At 50.6% G+C, this 21,323-nt stretch overlaps 1 non-coding gene across 1 annotated transcript; it reads left to right on the plus strand.

Moving 5' to 3' along the window:
* The first annotated feature begins 1,942 nt into the window (after window positions 1–1,942).
* On the plus strand, window positions 1,943–2,017 carry trnat-ugu (transfer RNA threonine (anticodon UGU)). Its single transcript has one exon. It is a non-coding gene; the product is annotated as a tRNA-Thr (tRNA).
* The last annotated feature ends 19,306 nt before the right edge of the window (window positions 2,018–21,323 follow it).

The raw sequence follows: 21,323 nt of genomic DNA on the forward strand, positions 1-21,323 counted from the left end.
CCCCAAACCCCATTTTGGAGATCACATCCATCATGTAGGTGTGCGATATCCGGTCAAAAGCCTTCTCCTGGTCCAAGCTGATGAGGCAGGTGTCCACCCTCCTGTCCCGTACATAGGTGATCGTATCCCTGAATAGCACAAGTCTATCAGAGATATTTCTGCCGGGTATAGTACAGGTCTGATCAGGGTGAATCACCAACTCCAGAGCAGACTTGACTCGACTGGCGATGACTTTGGACAGAATCTTGTCGTCTACGTTAAGCAGTGAGATGGGCCGCCAATTTCTGATTTCCGCCCTCTCCCCCTTCCGCTTGTAGATGATGGTGATGATGCCTTTCCTCATGGATTCTGACATGCTGCCGGCCAGAAGCATACTCTCGTATACTTCCAGCAGGTCTGGGCCGATCCAATCCCACAGAGTCAAACACAACTCAACTGGTAAACCGTCGCTTCCGGGAGTTTTACTCATCTCAAAAGACCTGAAGGCCTTTGCCAGCTCGTCCAGAGTTAGCGGTTTGTTCAGACTCTCCTTCGTGCTGTCATCTAAGACCTCCGTGATAGATGACGGGAAGGACTGGGAGGCTCTGCTGTCCATGAGCTTCATGATGTACAGACCAGCATAAAAGGATTTGCTGATCCTTAGTATGTCAGACTGTGAAGACGTCACTGGTACGTCCTCTTCCTTCAGGCTGCTGATCACAGAGCTCTCTCTCTCTCTGTGTACATTGTGGAAGAAGTAACACGAGCACATCTCATCCTGCTCAATGGAGCGGACTCTGGAGCAGAAGATGATCTTGCAGGCATCCATGGCAAAGAGTGAGGCCTGCTGTCTCTTCACCTTGTGGAGGTCCTCCTTGACCTCGACCCCCATCGACTGCAGCCGGAGGAGATTTAGCATTCTTTTCTGGAGTCGGGACATTTCCCTCTGTCTCGCTCTCTCGCCCTCTGAACACCTTTGAAGATAAAGAACCTCTTGATGTTCTCCTTGATCACCTCCCACCAGTGAACTGGAGACTCAAAGAGGGGTTTCATGGTCCTCCAACCTTTGTAATCCCTTTTGAGTTCCTCAATGTTCTCTGGGGTTAGCAGTGTAACATTCAGCTTCCACGTCCCCCTGTCAACCCACTGGTCATCCTGTAAGTGACAGTCAGCCAGTAAGAGGCAGTGGTCAGAGAAAAACACCGGCTTGATGTCGGTGGATCTGACCATGAAAACACGGGACACAAACAGGAAGTGAATCCTGGAACAGGCAGACCAGTCCGGTCTTGACGTCCTGCAGTTTGGCATCTTTTACTGTTTCCATTAGGAATGTGGACGTGTATCCAGTTTGCTGATGTCACTGCCAGATCGTCCAGCTGCATTAATGATGCAGTTGAAGTCACCATCTAGAATGATCGGTCTGGACATCACCAGCAGTAGTGGGAGCTGCTGGAGGTCAGCCAGCCGCTCGGTGTTTTGGACAGGGGTGTACATGTTGATTAACCGGAGCGGAGAATTGTTGTACATTACGTCTTCTATGAGAAGGCGACCGCCCGCCACCTCCTTAACTTGGGAGATGGTGAAGTTGCCTCCCTGCAGCAGAATACTCAGGCCGGAGGAACAGCAATCATTTCCCCCAGACTAGATCAATGGCCCGTGGGACCACCGTCACGTAGTGGACTTAACGCTATGCACGTTAATTCTACAGTCCATTCACCCCACAACTGGATCCTCATCCCCAGGGACTCTAAGGAAGAAAGTGCAGGGTGGCAGGGAGAAGGTGGGGAATGTCACTCAGTAAATTGCTCTTTGAAGACCCAGTACAGAGACAATGGGCCGAATGGCTGCCTCTGTGTTGTAAGAATTCAGTGATCCTGTAACGATCCAAATACTGAAGTGACTCTGACCTCATTCTTCAAACACACAGCAATAACTGGGGAATGTTCAACATGCTAATACAGGTGACTCCATGGCTCAGGGGTTAGAGCACTGGTCCTGTAAACCAGGGGTCATGAGTTTAAATCTCATTGGGGCCTCAGTGCATTCAATTGAACTTTCTAAACTCACCATCAAACAGCCAATCATTTGTATTTAAATATTAAACAGTTCCCATGCTGACCTTGGAAAAACAGGTTCTCTCGCTCTCCATTTCTCCTTCTATCACGACCCAACCTGCTCTCTCTCCTGTCTGTACCCTCTCTCTCCACTTCCCCCTCTCTCAGTAACCAGAGAACAGAGGTTGAATGTAGAAAGATTTTCGTACAGGAGGAGGCCATTTGTCCCATCGTGTCCATGCTGGCTGTAAAAGAGTTATTCAGTCGAATCCCACCTTCCAGTTCTTGGCAAGAATTGGTCAAAGAGCCAGCGAGAAGGGAGATGAGGTGATTGTTTTTTTACACAGTGAGTTGTTGTGATCTGGAATGTGCTGAAAGGCAGGTGAAAGCAGATTCAATAGAATTACACAGAAACAGGCCATTCGGCCCAGCTGGTCCCTGCTGGTGTTAATGTTCCACACGATCCTCCTCCCACCCCTCTCCATCTCACCCCATCAACATATCCTTCTATTCCCTTCTCCCTCTGGTGTTTATCCAGCTTCCCCTTAAATGTATCGATACTATTCACCTCAACCACTCCCTGTGGTAGTGAGTTCCACATTCTCAGCACTCTCTGGGGAAAGAAGTTTCTCCTGAATTGCTGATTTGAACAGCAAGTTTCAACAGGGAATTGGATAAATAGTGAAAAGGAAACATTTGCAGCTCTATGGGGAAAGAGCAAGGAGGTACTGGGTGAAATTGGATAGGTCTTCCAATGAGCCAGCACAGGCAGGATGGGCTGAATGGCCTCCCTGTGGAATGTGTTATTCTTGGATTGTTTAGTGTTTCAAACATTAAGTATTAAAATAGGATTTTGTAGGGCAGGTGGTTTCATAGTTTGCAAGTTAGAGCCCTGGACTGATAAAGCAGAGGTCAAAAGTTCACATTTCACTGGGACCTGATTTCAGTTGTTTTTCGAAGATCCCTGTTTATTGATCAGCAGGAATGTGTTGGTGTGTGAACAGAGCACTTTATTAATGGTCAACATTGTTCCCAAAGCAGCAGAAACACACAGATTCCACCACTTCCAACTTTCCTACTCACTTATTCTCACTGCCTCTGTCTCTCTTTCTCTGTTATAGGAACAGGAGGAGGCCATTCAGCTCCTTGATCCTGTTCCCCATTCAATGACATCTCAGCTGATCTGGATCTGTCTGCACAGAGTCCTGTTTGAGTTCAGATGAAAGGTCACTGACCTGAAACGTTAACTCTGTTTCTCTCTCCACAGATGCTGCCAGACCTGCCGAGTATTTCCAGCGTTTCTTGTTTGAATTTGATTTCCAGCCTCTGAAGAATTGGGAAGGTTGGGAAAGAGTTTGGCAGATGGAATATAATGTGGTGAAGTTCTTCACTTTGGCAGTAATTCCAGGCCCACACCTGCAGAGGGAAGTTCTCCTCTTCATTTCCCATTTCAGACTCTGTCTCTGTTGCGTCGTTAGAATTTTCACTGACTCAGTTCCCACTTTTTATTCATTCAGCAAAAGCTTCTTCAATGCCTTGACAGAATTGTTCTCATTTCAAATCAAGTGAAACAAAAATACTAAATATATAGAGAGACCCCCTCTTTAAACAGGGACCCTGACGGAGAGACCCCCTCTTTAAACAGGGACCCTGACAGAGAGACTCCATCTTTAAAGACTGACCCTGACGGAGTTACTCCCTCTTTAAACAGTGACCCTGACGGAGAGACTCCCTCTTTAAGCAGTGACCCTGATGGAGAGACTCCCTCTTTAAACAGTGACCCTGACGGAGAGACTCCCTCTTTGAACAGTGACCCCGACGGAGAGACTCCCTGTTTGAACAGTGACCCCGACGGAGAGACGCCCTCTTTAAACAGTGACCCTGACGGAGAGACTCCCTCTTTAAGCAGTGACCCTGATGGAGAGACTCCCTCTTTAAACAGTGACCCTGACGGAGAGACTCCCTCTTTAAACAGTGACCCCGACGGAGAGACTCCCGCTTTGAACAGTGACCCCGACGGAGAGACGCCCTCTTTAAACAGGGGCCCTGACGGCGAGACCCCCTCTTTAAACGGTGACCCTGACGGAGAGACTCCCTCTTTAAACAGTGACCCTGACGGAGAGACTCCATCTTTAAACAGGGGCCCTGACGGAGAGACTCTCTCTTTGAACATTGACCCTGACGGAGAGACTCCATCTTTAAACAGGGGCCCTGACGGCGAGAACCCCTCTTTAAATAGTGACCCCGACGGAGAGACTCCATCTTTAAACAGTGACCCTGACGGAGAGACTCCCTCTTCAAACTGTGACCCTGATGGAGAGACTCCCTCTTTAAACTGTGACCCTGATGGAGAGACTCCCTCTTTAAACTGTGACCCTGATGGAGAGACTCCCTCTTTAAACTGTGACCCTGATGGAGAGACTCCCTCTTTAAACTGTGACCCTGACGGAGAGACGCCCTCTTTAAATAGGGGCCCTGACGGCGAGACCCCCTCTTTAAACGGTGACCCTGACGGAGAGACTCCCTCTTTAAGCAGTGACCCTGATGGAGAGACTCCCTCTTTAAACAGTGACCCTGACGGAGAGACTCCATCTTTAAAGACTGACCCTGACGGAGAGACGCCCTCTTTTAACAGGGGCCATGACGGCGAGACCCCCTCTTTAAACGGTGACCCTGACGGAGAGACTCCCTCTTTAAACAGTGACCCTGACGGAGAGACTCCATCTTTAAACAGGGGCCCTGACGGCGAGAACCCCTCTTTAAACAGTGACCCCGACGGAGAGACTCCCTCTTTAAACAGGGGCCCTGAAGACGAGACCCCCTCTTTAAACAGGGACCCTGACAGAGAGACTCCCTCTTTAAGCAGTGACCCTGACGGAGAGACTCCCTCTTTAAACAGTGACCCTGACGGAGAAACTCCCTCTTTAAGCCGTGACCCTGACGGAGAGACTCCCTCTTTAAGCCGTGACCCTGACGGAGAGACTTCCTCTTCAAACTGTGACCCTGACGGAGAGACTCCCTCTTCAAACTTTGACCCTGACGGAGAGACTCCCTCTTTAAACTGTGACCCTGATGGAGAGACTCCCTCTTTAAACTGTGACCCTGATGGAGAGACTCCCTCTTTAAACTGTGACCCTGACGGAGAGACGCCCTCTTTAAATAGGGGCCCTGACGGCGAGACCCCCTCTTTAAACAGTGACCCTGACGGAGAGACTCCATCTTTAAACAGGGGCCCTGACGGCGAGTACCCCTCTTTAAACAGGGGCCCTGACGGAGAGACTCCCTCTTTAAATAGTGACCCCGATGGAGAGACTCCCTCTGACCCCCTCTTTAAACAGTGACCCTGACAGAGAGACTCCATCTTTAAACAGGGGCCCTGACGGCGCGACCCCCTCTTTAAACAGTGACCCTGACGGAGAGACGCCCTCTTTAAACAGTGACCCTGACGGAGAGACTCCCTCTTTAAACAGGGACCCTGACGGAGAGACTCCCTCTTTAAACAGGGACCCTGACGGAGAGACTCCCTCTTTAAACAGGGACCCTGACGGAGAGACTCCATCTTTAAACAGGGGCCCTGACGGAGAGACTCCCTCTTTAAACAGTGACCCTGACAGAGAAACTCCCTCTTTAAACAGTGACCCTGACGGAGAGACTCCCTCTTTAAACAGTGACCCTGACGGAGAGACTCCCTCTTAAAACAGTGACCCTGACGGAGAGACTCCCTCTTTAAACAGTGACCCTGACGGAGAGACTCCCTCTTTAAAAAGTGACCCTGACGGCGAGACTCCCTCTGTAACCAGGGTCGCTGACAGAGAGACGCCCTCTTTAAGCAGTGACCCTGACGGAGAGACTCCCTCTTTAAACATTGACCCTGACGGAGAGACTCCCTCTTTAAGCAGTGACCCTGACGGCGAGACTCCCTCTTTAAACAGGGTCCCTGACGGAGAGACTCCCTCTTTAAACAGGGTCGCTGACGGAGTGACGCCCTCTTTAAGCAGTGACCCTGACGGGGACACTCCCTCTTTAAACAGGGTCGCTGACGGAGAGACTCCCTCTTTAAGCAGTGACCCTGACGGCGAGACTCCCTCTTTAAACAGGGTCGCTGACGGAGAGACTCCCTCTTTAAGCAGTGACCCTGACGGCGAGACGCCCTCTTTAAGCAGGGTCGCTGACGGCGAGACTCTCTCTTTAAACAGGGGCCCTGACAGAGAGACTCCCTCTTTAAGCAGTGACCCCGACGGAGAGACTCCCTCTTTAAGCAGTGACCCTGACGGAGCGACTCCATCTTTAAACAGGGGCCCTGACGGCGAGACTCCATCTTTAAACAGGGGCCCTGACGGAGAGACTCCATCTTTAAACAGGGGCCCTGACAGAGAGACTCCCTCTTTAAGCAGTGACCCCGACGGAGAGACTCCCTCTTTAAGCAGTGACCCTGACGGAGAGACTCCATCTTTAAACAGGGGCCCTGACGGCGAGACCCCCTCTTTAAACAGTGACCCTGACGGAGAGACTCCATCTTTAAACAGGGGCCCTGACGGCGAGACCCCCTCTTTAAACAGTGACCCTGACGGAGAGACGCCCTCTTTAAACAGGGGCCCTGACGGAGAGACTCCCTCTTTAAGCAGTGACCCCGACGGAGAGACTCCCTCTTTAAACAGTGATCCCGACGGAGAGACTCCATCTTTAAACAGGGGCCCTGACAGAGAGACTCCCTCTTTAAACAGTGACCCCGACGGAGAGACTCCCTCTTTCAGCAGTGACCCTGACGGAGAGACTCCATCTTTAAACAGGGGCCCTGACGGCGTGACCCCCTCTTTAAACAGTGACCCTGACGGAGAGACTCCCTCTTTAAACAGGGGCCCTGACGGAGAGACTCCATCTTTAAACAGGGGCCCTGACGGGGAGACTCCCTCTTTAAACAGTGACCCCGACGGAGAGACGCCCTCTTTAAACAGGGGCCCTGACGGCGAGACTCCCTCTTTAAACCCGGCCAGGTGTTCGATTTAGATGTAGGTGAGCACTTTGGCGATAGTGATCACAATTCGGTTAGGTTTACCTTAGCGATGGGCAGGGACAGGTATATACCGCAGGGCAAGAATTATAGCTCGGGGAAAGGAAATTATGACGCGATTAGGCAAGATTTAGGATGTGTAGGATGGGTAAGGAAACTGCAGGGGATGGGCACAAACGAAATGTGGAGCTTATTCAAGGAGCAGCTAATGCGTATCCTTGATAAGTATGTACCTGTCAGGCAGGGAGGAAGTTGACGAGTGAGGGAGCCGTGGTTTACTCAAGAAGTTGAAGCGCTTGTCAAGAGGAAGAGGGCGGCTTATGTTAGGATGAGACGTGAAGGCTCAGTTAGGGCGCTTGAGAGTTACAAGGTAGCCAGGAAGGATCTAAAGGGAGGGCGACGAAGAGCACGGAGAGGACACGAGAAGTCATTGGCGGATAGGATCAAAGAAAACCCTAAGGCTTTCTGTAGGTATATCAGGAATAAAAGAATGATAAGAGTTAGAACAGGGCCAATCAAGGATAGTAGTGGGAAGTTGTGTGCGGAATCAGAGGAGATAGGGGAAGCGTGAAATGAATATTTTTCGTCAGTATTTACAGTAGAGAAAGAAAATGTTGCCGAGGAGATTACTGAGATACAGCTTACTAGGCTAGATGGGATTGAGATTCACAAGGAGGAGGTGTTAGCAATTTTGGAAAGAGTGAAAATAGATAAGTCCCCTGGGCCAGATGGGATTTATCCTAGGATTCTCTGGGAAGCCAGGGAGGAGATTGCAGAGCCGTTGTTGTTGATCTTTATGTCGTCATTGTCGACAGGAGTAGTGCCGGAAGACTGGAGGAAAGCAAATGTTGTCCCCTTGTTCAAGAAGGGGAGTAGAGACAGCCCTGGTAATTATAGATCTGTGAGCCTTACTTCGGTTGTGGGTAAAATGTTGGAAAAAGTTATAAGAGATAGGATTTATAATCATCTTGAAAAGAATAAGTTCATTTGCGATAGCACGGTTTTGTAATAGGTAGCTCGTGCCTCACAAACCTTATTGAGTTTTTCGAGAAGGTGACCAAACAGGTGGATGAGGGTAAAGCCGTGGATGTGGTGTATATGGATTTCAGTAAGGCGTTTGATAAGGTTCCCCACGGTAGGCTATTGCAGAAAATACGGAAGTATGGGGTTGAAGGTGATTTAGAGCTTTGGATCAGAAATTGGCTAGCTGAAAGAAGACAGAGGGTGGTGGTTGATGGCAAATGTTCATCCTGGAGTTTAGTTACTAGTGGTGTACCGCAAGGTTCTGTTTTGGGGCCACTGCTGTTTGTCATTTTTATAAATGACCTGGATGAGGGTGTAGAAGGGTGGGTTAGTAAATTTGCGGATGACACGAAGGTCGGTGGAGTTGTGGATAGTGTCGAAGGGTGTTGCAGGGTACAGAGGGACATAGATAGGCTGCAGAGCTGGGCTGAGAGATGGCAAATGGAGTTTAATGCGGAGAAGTGTGAGGTGATTCACTTTGGAAGGAGTAACAGCAATGCAGAGTACTGGGCTAATGGGAAGATTCTTGGTAGTGTAGATGAGCAGAGAGATCTTGGTGTCCAGGTACATAAATCCCTGAAAGTTGCTACCCAGGTTAATAGGGCTGTTAAGAAGGCATATGGTGTGTTAGCTTTTATTAGTAGGGGGATCGAGTTTCGGAGCCACGAGGTCATGATGCAGCTGTACAAAACTCTGGTGAGGCCGCACCTTGAGTATTGCGTGCAGTTCTGGTCACCGCATGATAGGAAGGATGTGGAAGCTTTGGAAAGGGTGCAGAGGAGATTTACTAGGATGTTGCCTGGTATGGAAGGAAGGTCTTACGAGGAAAGGCTGAGGGACTTGGGGTTGTTTTCGTTAGAGAGAAGGAGGAGGAGAGGTAACTTAATAGAGACATACAAGATAATCAGAGGGTTAGATAGGGTGGACAGTGAGAGTCTTTTTCCTCGGATGATGATGGCAAACACGAGGGGACATAGCTTTAAGTTGAGGGGTGAAAGATATAGGACAGATGTCAGAGGTAGTTTCTTTACGCAGAGAGTAGTAGGGGCGTGGAACGCCCTGCCTGCAACAGTAGTAGACTCGCCAACTTTAAGGGCATTTAAGTGGTCATTGGATAGACATATGGATGAAAATGGAAAAGTGTAGGTCAGATGGTCGGCGCAACATCGAGGGCCGAAGGGCCTGTACTGCGCTGTAATGTTCTAATTCTAATTCTAATAAACAGTGACCCTGACGGTGAGACTCCATCTTTAAACAGGGGCCCTGACGGAGAGACTCCATCTTTAAACAGGGGCCCTGACGGCGAGACCCCCTCTTTAAACAGGGGCCCTGATGGCGAGACCCCCTCTTTAAACAGTGACCCTGATGGAGAGACTCCATCTTTAAACAGGGGCCCTGACGGAGAGACTCCCTCTTCAAACAGTGACCCTGACGGAGAGACGCCCTCTTTAGACAGGGGCCCTGACGGCGAGACCCCCTCTTTAAACAGTGACCCTGACAGAGAGACTTCTTCTTTAAACAGTGACCCTGATGGAGAGACTCCCTCTTTAAACAGGGTCGCTGACGGAGAGACGCCCTCTTTAAACAGCGACCTTGACAGAGAAACTCCCTCTTTAAAAAGTGACCCTGACGGAGAGACTCCCTCTTTAAACAGGGTCGCTGACGGAGAGACTCCCTCTTTAAACAGGGTCGCTGACGGAGGGACCCCCTCTTTAAACAGTGACCCTGACAGAGAGACTCCCTCTTTAAACAGTGACCCTGACGGAGAGACTCCCCCTTTAAACAGGGTCCCTGACGGAGAGACTCCCTCTTTAAACAGTGACCCTGACAGAGAGACTCCCTCTTTAAACAGTGACCCTGACGGAGAGACTCCCTCTTTAAACTGGGTCGCTGACGGAGAGACGCCCTCTTTAAATAGCGACCTTGACGGAGAGACGCCCTCTTTAAACAGGGTCGCTGACGGAGAGACTCCCTCTTTAACAGTGACCCTGACGGAGAGACGCCCTCTTCAAACAGGGTCCCTGACGGAGAGACGCCCTCTTTAAACAGGGACACTGACAGAGAGACCCCCTCTTTAACCAGTGACCCTGACGGAGAGATGCCCTCTTTAAGCAGTGTCGCTGATGGCGAGACTCCCTCTTTAAACAGTGTCGCTGACGGAGAGACGCCCTCTTTAAACAGGGTCGCTGATGGAGAGACTCCCTCTTTAAGCAGTGACCCTGACGGAGAGACTCCCTCTTTAAACTGGGTCACTGACGGAGAGACTCCATCTTTAAACAGTGACCCTGACAGAGAAACTCCCTCTTTAAAAAGTGACCCTGACGGAGAGACTCCCTCTTTAAACAGGGTCACTGACGGAGAGACTCGCTCTTTAAACAGGGTCGCTGATGGAGAGACCCCCTCTTTAAACAGTGACCCTGACGGAGAGACTCCCCCTTTAAACAGTGAACCTGACGGAGAGACTCCCCCTTTAAACAGTGAACCTGACGGAGAGACTCCCTGTTTAAACTGGGTCGCTGACGGAGAGACGCCCTCTTTAAACAGCGACCTTGACGGAGAGACGCCCTCTTTAAATAGGGTCGCTGACGGGGAGACTCCCTCTTTAACAGTGACCCTGACGGAGAGACGCCCTCTTTAAACAGGGTCGCTGACGGAGAGACGCCCTCTTTAAACAGGGTCGCTGATGGAGAGACGCCCTCTTTAAGCAGTGACCCTGACGGAGAGACTCCCTCTTGAAGCAGGGTCGCTGGCGGAGAGACTCCCTCTTTAAGCAGTGACCCTGACGGCGAGACTTCCTCTTGATACAGGGTCGCTGACGGAGAGACGCCCTCTTTAAACAGGGTCGCTGACGGAGAGACTCTCTCTTGAAACAGTGACCCTGACGGAGGGACTCCATCTTTAAACAGGGGCCCTGACGGCGAGACGCCCTCTTTAAATAGTGACCCTGACGGAGAGACGCCCTCTTTAAACAGGGGCCCTGACGGAGAGACCCCCTCTTTAAACAGGGGCCCTGACGGCGAGACCCCCTCTTTAAACAGGGGCCCTGACAGAGAGACTCCCTCTTTAAACAGTGACCCCGACGGAGAGACTCCCTCTTTAAGCAGTGACCCTGACGGAGGGACTCCATCTTTAAACAGGGGCCCTGACGGCGAGACCCCCTCTTTAAACAGTGACCCTGACGGAGAGACGCCCTCTTTAAACAGGGGCCCTGACGGAGAGACTCCCTCTTTAAGCAGTGACCCTGACGGAAAGACTCCCTCTTGAAACAGGGTCGCTGGTGGAGAGACTCCCTCTTGAAACAGGGTCGCTGGCGGAGGGACGCCCTCTTGAAACAGGGTCGCTGACGGAGAGACGCCCTCTTTAAACTGGGTCACTGTGCGAGAGTCGCCCTCTTTAAGCAGTGACCCTGAAGGCGAGACTCCATCTCTAAACAGGGGCCCTGACGGCGAGACTCCATCCTTAAACAGGGGCCCTGACGGAGAGACCCCCTCTTTAAACAGTGACCCTGACGGAGAGACTCCATCCTTAAACAGGGGCCCTGACGGAGAGACTCCATCCTTAAACAGGGGCCCTGACGGAGAGACCCCCTCTTTAAACAGTGACCCTGACGGAGAGACTCCCTCTTTAAACAGTGACCCTGACGGAGAGACTCCCTCTTTAAACTGGGTCACTGACGGAGAGACTCCATCTTTAAACAGTGACCCTGACAGAGAGACTCCCTCTTTAAACAGTGACCCTGATGGAGAGACGCCCTCTTTAAACTGGGTCGCTGACGGAGAGACGCCCTCTTTAAACAGTGACACTGACAGAGAAACTCCCTCTTTAAAAAGTGACCCTGACGGAGAGACTCCCCCTTTAAACAGGGTCGCTGACGGAGAGACTCCCTCTTTAAACAGGGTCGTTGACGGAGAGACCCCCTCTTTAAACAGGGACCCTGACGGAGAGACTCCCCCTTTAAACAGGGTCCCTGACGGAGAGACTCCCCCTTTAAACAGGGTCCCTGACGGAGAGACTCCCTCTTTAAACAGTGACCGTGACAGAGAGACTCCCTCTTTAAACAGTGACCCTGACGGAGAGACTCCCTCTTTAAACTGGGTCGCTGACGGAGAGACGCCCTCTTTAAACAGCGACCTTGACGGAGAGACGCCCTCTTTAAACAGGGTCGCTGACGGAGAGACTCCCTCTTTAACAGTGACCCTGACGGAGAGACCCCCTCTTTAAACAGTGACCCTGACGGAGAGACTCCCTCTTTAAACAGGGACACTGACAGAGAGACTCCCTCTTTAAACAGTGACCCTGACGGAGAGACTCCCTCTTTAACAGTGACCCTGACAGAGAGACTCCCTCTTTAAACAGTGACCCTGACGGAGAGACGCCCTCTTTAAACAGGGTCACTGACGGAGAGACTCCCTCTTTAACAGTGACCCTGACAGAGAGACTCCCTCTTTAAACAGTGACCCTGACGGAGAGACTCCCTCTTTAAACAGTGTCGCTGACGGAGAGACGCCCTCTTTAAGCAGTGACCCTGATAGAGAGACTCCCTCTTGAAGCAGGGTCGCTGGCGGAGAGACGCCCTCTTTAAGCAGTGACCCTGACGGCGAGACTCCCTCTTTAAACAGGGTCGCTGACGGAGAGACTCCCTCTTTAAGCAGTGACCCTGACGGAGAGACTCCCTCTTTAAACAGTGACCCTGACGGAGAGACTCCCTCTTGAAGCAGGGTCGCTGGCGGAGAGACGCCCTCTTTAAGCAGTGACCCTGACGGAGAGACTCCCTCTTGAAGCAGGGTCGCTGGCGGAGAGACGCCCTCTTTAAGCAGTGACCCTGACGGCGAGACTCCCTCTTTAAACAGTGTCGCTGACGGAGAGACGTCCTCTTTAAGCAGTGACCCTGACGGAGAGACTCCCTCTTGAAGCAGGGTCGCTGGCGGAGAGACGCCCTCTTTAAGCAGTGACCCTGACGGAGAGACTCCCTCTTGAAGCAGGGTCGCTGGCGGAGAGACGCCCTCTTTAAGCAGTGACCCTGACGGCGAGACGCCCTCTTTAAACAGGGTTGCTGACGGAGAGACGCCCTCTTTAAACAGGGTCGCTGACGGAGAGACTCTCTCTTGAAACAGTGACCCTGACGGAGGGACTCCATCTTTAAACAGGGGCCCTGACGGCGAGACGCCCTCTTTAAATAGTGACCCTGACGGAGAGACGCCCTCTTTAAACAGGGGCCCTGACGGAGAGACCCCCTCTTTAAACAGGGGCCCTGACGGCGAGACCCCCTCTTTAAACAGGGGCCCTGACCGAGAGACTCCGTCTTTAAACAGGGGCCCTGACAGAGAGACTCCCTCTTTAAACAGTGACCCCGACGGAGAGACTCCCTCTTTAAGCAGTGACCCTGACGGAGGGACTCCATCTTTAAACAGGGGCCCTGACGGCGAGACCCCCTCTTTAAACAGTGACCCTGACGGAGAGACGCCCTCTTTAAACAGGGGCCCTGACGGAGAGACTCCCTCTTTCAACAGTGACCCTGACGGAGAGACTCCCTCTTGAAGCAGGGTCGCTGGCGGAGAGACGCCCTCTTTAAGCAGTGACCCTGACGGCGAGACTCCCTCTTGATCCAGGGTCGCTGACGGAGAGACTCCCTCTTTAAACAGCGACCCTGACGGAGAGACTCCCTCTTGAAACAGGGTCGCTGACAGAGAGACTCCCTCTTTAAACAGCGACCCTGATGGAGAGACTCCCTCTTGAAACAGGGTCGCTGGCGGAGATGCGCCCTCTTGAAACAGGGTCGCTGACGGAGAGACGCCCTCTTTAAACTGGGTCACTGACCGAGAGTCGCCCTCTTTAAACAGGGGCCCTGACGGCAAGACCCCCTTTTTAACCAGTGACCCTGACGGAGAGACACCCTCTTTAAACAGTGTCCCTGACGGAGAGACTCCCTCTTTAAACAGGGACCCTGACGGAGAGACTCCCTCTTGAAACAGGGTCGCTGACGGAGAGACTCCCTCTTTAAACAGCGACCCTGACGGAGAGACTCCCTCTTGAAACAGGGTCGCTGGCGGAGAGACGCCCTCTTGAAACAGGGTCGCTGACGGCGAGACTCCCTCTTTAAACAGCGTCGCTGGCGGAGAGACGCCCTCTTTAAGCAGTGACCCTGATGGCGAGACCCCCTCTTTAAACAGGGGCCCTGACGGCGAGACCCCCTCTTTAAACAGGGGCCCTGACCGAGAGACTCCGTCTTTAAACAGGGGCCCTGACAGAGAGACTCCCTCTTTAAGCAGTGACCCCGACGGAGAGACTCCCTCTTTAAGCAGTGACCCTGACGGAGGGACTCCATCTTTAAACAGGGGCCCTGACGGCGAGACCCCCTCTTTAAACAGTGACCCTGACGGAGAGACGCCCTCTTTAAACAGGGGCCCTGACGGAGAGACTCCCTCTTTCAACAGTGACCCTGACGGAGAGACTCCCTCTTGAAGCAGGGTCGCTGGCGGAGAGACGCCCTCTTTAAGCAGTGACCCTGACGGCGAGACTCCCTCTTGATCCAGGGTCGCTGACGGAGAGACTCCCTCTTGAAACAGCGACCCTGACGGAGAGGCTCCCTCTTGAAACAGGGTCGCTGACAGAGAGACTCCCTCTTTAAACAGCGACCCTGATGGAGAGACTCCCTCTTGAAACAGGGTCGCTGGCGGAGAGGCGCCCTCTTGAAACAGGGTCGGTGACGGAGAGACGCCCTCTTTAAACTGGGTCACTGACCGAGAGTCGCCCTCTTTAAACAGGGGCCCTGACGGCAAGACCCCCTTTTTAACCAGTGACCCTGACGGAGAGACACCCTCTTTAAACAGTGTCCCTGACGGAGAGACTCCCTCTTTAAACAGGGACCCTGACGGAGAGACTCCCTCTTGAAACAGGGTCGCTGACGGAGAGACTCCCTCTTTAAACAGCGACCCTGACGGAGAGACTCCCTCTTTAAACAGCGACCCTGACGGAGAGACTCCCTCTTGAAACAGGGTCGCTGGCGGAGAGACGCCCTCTTGAAACAGGGTCGCTGACGGCGAGACTCCCTCTTTAAACAGCGTCGCTGGCGGAGAGACGCCCTCTTTAAGCAGTGACCCTGATGGCGAGACTCCCTCTTTAAACAGGGTCGCTGACGGAGAGACGCCCTCTTGAAACCGGCTCCAACTCCTTCATCAATAACCTTCTTTCCATTGTTATGTCAGATGTGATGTTCGTTGATTATTGCACAGTGTTCAGTTCTATTCGCAATTCCTCTGATAATGAAGCAGTCCATCTCGGTATGCAGCAAGACCCCTCCCTATCTCTGTCACCTCCTCGAGCCCCTCCAATACTCCCTATCTCTGTGACCACCTCCAGTCCCTACAACACTCCCTATCTCTGCAACCTGCTCCAGACCCTACCACCATCCTTACCTCTGTAATCTCCTCCAGACATTACCACCCTCCCTATCTCTGTAACCTCCTCCGGACCCTGCAGCCCTCTGAGATGTCTGCACTCCTCTAGTTCTGGCCTCTTGTGAATTCCAAGTTCAGTTGCTCCAACATTGGCGGCCGTGACTTCAGTTGACACAGGCCCTGAGCTCTGGAATTCCCTCCTTAAACCTCTCCTCCTCTCTCTCCTCCTTGAATACACTTTTTAAAACCTCCCTCTTTGACCGAGCTGTTGGTCACCTGTCCTATCATCTCATCGTGTGTCTCCGGGGATAGTGTGGGACGGTAGAGTTGAGGTAGAAGATCAGCCATGATCTTATTGAATAGCAGAGCAGGCTCGAGGGGCCGAATGGCCTATTGCTTTTCCTTTTCCTTATGTTCTTATGGCAATTGGCAAAAGAACGGGAGGTGACTGGAGTAGTACCAGATGATTGGAGGGTGGCAAATGTTATTCCCTTGTTCAAGAAAGGGAATAGGGATAACCCTGGGAATTATAGACCAGTCAGTCTTACGTCGGTAGTGGGCAAATTATTGGAGAGGATTCTGAGAGACAGGATTTATAATTATTTGGAAAAGCATAGTTTGAGTAGAGACAGTCAGCATGGCTTTGTGAGGGGCAGGTCATGCCTCACAAGCCTTATTGAATTCTTTGAAGATGTGACAAAACACATTGATGAAGGAAGAGCAGGGGATGTGGTGTATATGGATTTTAGCAAGGCGTTTGATAAGGTTCCCCATGGTAGGCTCATTCAGAAAGTAAGGAGGCATGGGATACAGGGAAAGTTGGCTGTCTGGATACAGAATTGGCTGGCCCATAGAAGACAGAGGGTGGTAGTAGATGGAAAGTATTCAGCCTGGAGCTCGGTGACCAGTGGTGTTCCGCAGGGATCTGTTCTGGGACCTCTGCTCTTTGTGATTTTTATAAATGACTTGGATGAGGAAGTGGAAGGCTGGGATAGCAAGTTTGCCGATGACATGAAGGTTGCTGGAGTTGTGGATAGTGTGGAAGGCTGTTGTAGGTTGCAACGGGACATTGACAGGATGCAGAGCTGGGCTGAGAAGTGGCAGATGGAGTTCAACCTGGAAAAGTGTGAAATGATTCATTTTGGAAGGTCGAATTTGAATGCAGAATACAGGCTTAAAGACAGGATTCTTGGTAGTGTGGAGGAACAGAGGGATCTTGGGGTCCACGTCCATAGATCGTTCAAAGTTGCCACCCAAGTTGATAGGGTTGTTAAGAAAGCGTATGGTGTGTTGGCTTTTATTAACAGGGGGATTGAGTTTAAGAGCCGCGAGGTTATGCTGCAGCTCGATAAACCCCTGGTTCGACCACACTTGGAATATTGTGTTCAGTTCTGGTCGCCTCATTATAGGAAGGATGTGGAAGCTTTAGAGAGGGTACAGAGGAGATTTACCAGGATGCTGCCTGGACTGGAGGGCATGTCCTACGAAGAAAGATTGAGGCAGCTAGGGCTTTTCTCATTGGAGCGAAGAAGGATGAGAGGTGACTTGATAGAGGGGTACAAGATGATGAGAGGCATAGATAGAGTGGATAGCCAGAGACTTTTTCCCAGGGCGGAAAGGGCTATCACCAGGGGGCATAATTTTAAGGTGATTGGAGGAAGGTTTCGGGGAGATGTCAGAGGTAGGTTCTTTACACAGAGAGTGGTGGGTGCGTGGAATGCGCTGCCAGCGGTGGTAGCAGAAGCAGATACATTAGGGACATTTAAGCGATTCTTGGATAGGTACATGGATGATAGTAGTATGAAGGGAATGTCGGTGGTTTGATCCTAGAGTAGGTTAAAAGTTTGGCACAACATTGTGGGCCAAAGGACCTGTACTGTGCTGTACTGTTCTATGTTCGAGACGGGATTCTTTCTGTTAACAGTGTTTTTTTATTTATTCATGGGATGTAGGTGTCACTGGCCAGGCCAACATTTATTGCCCATCCCTAATTGCCCTTGAGAAGCTGGTGGTGAGCTGCCTTCTTGAACCGCTGCAGTCCATGTGGGGTAGGTACACCCACAGTGCTGTTAGGAAGGGAGTTCCAGGATTTTAACCCAGCGACAGTGAAGGAACGGCGATATAGTTCCTAGTCAGGGTGGTGTGTGACTTGGAGGGGAACTTGTAGGTGGTGGTGTTCAAATGCATTTGCTGCCCTTGTCCTTTTAGTTGGGAGAAGTCGTGGGTTTGGAAGGTGCTGTCCAAGGAACCTTGGTGTGTTGCTGCAGTGCATCTTGTAGATGGTACACACTGCTGCCACTGTGCGTCGGTGGTGGAGGGAGTGAATGTTTGTAGATGGGGTGCCAATTAGAGACCTGGGCAGGTCTGGATTTAAAAACCCCGACTTGAACCCGATAGAACCACATTGGACCCGAACCCGATCCGGCATGACTCCTTCCTTCCATTTTATCCCGCGCCCGACCCCACTCGACCCGACCAGACCCAACCACCGGAATGTTCACTTTACCTACCATCCAATTCCCGATTCTGAATCCGTTTTTCACTTTTTCAGTTTGTGCAGCTAAGCAACAAAAACTGTAATTGGACTTGAAAGATTGTTTAAAATGATGAAGATTGGAGCCAGGAAGTCAGTGATTGTTTGGTCATGAGTTAAACAGAAACCCTCGGAGTTGTGCCCAGACAGGTTGTGTCACACAGTACCAGTATTGCTTAAAATAAACACAATAATTGCCTGAAGGCTCAGTACTGTATGTGTGTAGACTAGAGTCCTGACAGTGATCATTGTATCTTTTTTATATAAATACTGGATACTGAATGTAAGATTGGTGAAGACAAATGTAGGTTCCTTACAGTCAGAAACAGGGGAATTTATTATGGGGAACAAAGACCAACTAAATGCATACTTTGGTTCTGCCTTCACAAAAGATGGACACAAATATCATCCCAGAAATGTTGGGGAACACAGGGCTTCGTGAGAGAGAGGAACTGAAAGAAATCAGTATGAGTAGAGAAATGGTGTTGGGGAAATTGATGGGATTGAAGGCCAATAAATCCTCAGGGCCTGATGGTCTGCATCCCAGAGTGCTTAAGGAAGTGGAAGTGGCCCTAGAAATAGTGGATGCATTGGTGGTCATCTTCCAAGATTCTATAGACTCTGGAACAGTTCCTACTGATTGGAGGGTAAATAATGTAACCCCACTATTTAAAAAAGGAGGTAGAGATAAAGCAGGAAATTATAGACCAGTCAACTGATGTCAGTAGTGGGGAAAATTTTTGAGTCCATTATCAAAGATTTTACAGCAAAGCACTGAAAGAACAGTGGTAGAATCGGACAGAGTCAGCATGGATTTACAAACGGGAAATCATGCTTGACAAGTCTACTGGAATTCTTCAAGGATGTAACTAGTAGAGTTGATGAGGGGGAGCCAGTGGATGTGGTTTATTTGGACTTTCAGAAGGCTTTTGACAAAAGTCCCACATAAGAGATTCGCGTGTAAAGTTAAAGCGCATGGGATTGGGGGTAGTGTATTGCGATGGATAGAAAATTGGTTGGCAGACAGGAAACAAAGAGCGGAGATAAATGGGTCTTTTTCCGAATGGCAGGCAGTGATTAGTGGAGTACCGCAGGGATCGGTGCGAGGACCCCAGCTATTCACAATATACATGAATGATTTAGATGAGGGAACGAAATGTAATATCTCCAAATTTGCAGATGACACAAAACTGGGTGGGATTACAGACATAGCAAATGAGTAGTCTCCGTCACAGACACGGCAAGTGAGTAGTCTCAGTTACAGACACGGCAAGTGAGTAGTAGTCTCAGTGACAGACACAGCAAGTGAGTAGTCTCAGTGACAGACACAGCAAGTGAGTAGTCTCAGTGACAGACACAGCAAGTGAGTAGTCTCAGTCACAGACACAGCAAGTGAGTAGTCTCAGTCACAGACACAGCAAGTGAGTAGTCTCAGTGACAGACACAGCAAGTGAGTAGTCTCAGTGACAGACACGGCAAGTGAGTAGTCTCAGTGACAGACACGGCAAGTGAGTAGTCTCAGTGACAGACACGGCAAGTGAGTAGTCTCAGTCACAGACACGGCAAGTGAGTAGTCTCAGTTACAGACACGGCAAGTGAGTAGCCTCAGTTACAGACACGGCAAGTGAGTAGTCTCAGTCACAGACACGGCAAGTGAGTAGTCTCAGTTACAGACATGGCAAGTGAGTAGTAGTCTCAGTCACAAACACAGCAAGTGAGTAGTCTCGGTCACAGACATGGCAAGTGAGTAGTCTCAGTCTCAGTCACAGACACGGCAAGTGAGTAGTCTCAGTTACAGACACGGCAAGTGAGTAGTAGTCTCAGTGACAGACACAGCAAGTGAGAACATTCCCACTTCAGACCTTATGAGTGAAGGAAGGTCATTGATGAAGCATTTGAAGATGGTTGGGCCAAGGACACTTCCCTGAGGAACTCCTGCAGTGATGTCCTGGAGCTCAGATGATTGACCTCCAACAACCACAACCATCTTGCTTTGTGCTAGGTATGACTCCAACCAGCAGAGAGTTTACCCCCTGCTTCCCATTGACTTTAGTTTTGCTCGGGCTCCTTCGTGCCATACTCGGTCAAATGCTGCCTTGATGTCAAGAGCATTCACTCTTACCTCACCTCTTGAGTTCAGCTCTTTTGTCCATGTTTGAACCAAGGTTGTAATAAGGTCAGGAGCTGAGTGACCCTGGCGGAATCCACACTGAGTGTCACTGAGCACATTATTGCTAAGCAAATGCCGCTTGATAGCTCTGTCAATGACCCTCTCCATCACTTTACTGATGATTGAGAGTAGACGGATGGGGTGGTAATTGGCCGGTTGGATTTGTCTTGCCTTTTGTGTACAGGACATACCTGGGCAATCTTCCATATTGCTGGGTAGATGCCAGTGTTGTAGCTGTACTGGAACAGCTTGGCTAGGGACGCGGCAAGTTCTGGAGCTCAAATCCTCAGTACTGTTGCAGGAATACTGTCAGGGCCTTTAGCCTTTGCAGTATCCAGTGTCTTTATTCGGTCCTTGACATCAAGTGGAGTGAATCGAATTGGCGAAAGTCTGGTATCTGTGATGGTGGGGACTTCACAAGGAGGCCGAGATGGATCATCAACTGGGCACTTCTGGCTGAAGATTGTTGCAAATGCTTCAGCCTTATCTTTCACACTGATGTGCTGGTCTCCCCCATCATTGAGGATGGGGATATTTGTGAAGCCACCTCCTCCATTTAGTTGTTTAATTATCCACCACCATTCACGTGGTCAAAGGTCGTTGGAAGCAGATTCAATAGTAAATTACAAAAGGGGAATTGGAGAAATACTTGAAGGGAAATAAAGTTCCAGGGCTGTGGGGAAAGAGCAGGGGAGTGGGACTAATTGGAGAGCTGTTTCAGAAAGCCAGCACAGGCACGATGGGCCGAAAGGCCCCACCACTCCAGCATCATCCTGGATTGTAAAGATAACCCCTGGCTTCTTTTCTCTACTGCAAATCATCATCTTAAACTCATCTCCCCGTCTCCTCCACCCTCACCTCCAACAACAACTGCCAGGAGCTCATGGATTTCTTTGTCATTCCGATCGAGACCATCCAATCATCTGCCTCTGCCACTTCCCTACTTTCCCCTCGGCCACTGAACCAAACCTCCTCTAAGGTTCCCCCCTCCCCTAACCCTGAACTCATATCTTTCTCTAGTTTCTCTCCTCTCTCCCCTCATGCCCTCTCTGACCTCATCTTGTCCATGAGACCCACCTCCTGCTCCCTCGACCCTATTCCCATTAAACTGCCGACCCTCCACTTAACCCCCTGGCTCCCATGTTAGCTGATATTG

Source organism: Heterodontus francisci, unplaced genomic scaffold, assembly GCF_036365525.1.
Source record: "Heterodontus francisci isolate sHetFra1 unplaced genomic scaffold, sHetFra1.hap1 HAP1_SCAFFOLD_849, whole genome shotgun sequence".
In the NCBI taxonomy this organism is placed as follows: Eukaryota; Metazoa; Chordata; class Chondrichthyes; order Heterodontiformes; family Heterodontidae; genus Heterodontus; species Heterodontus francisci.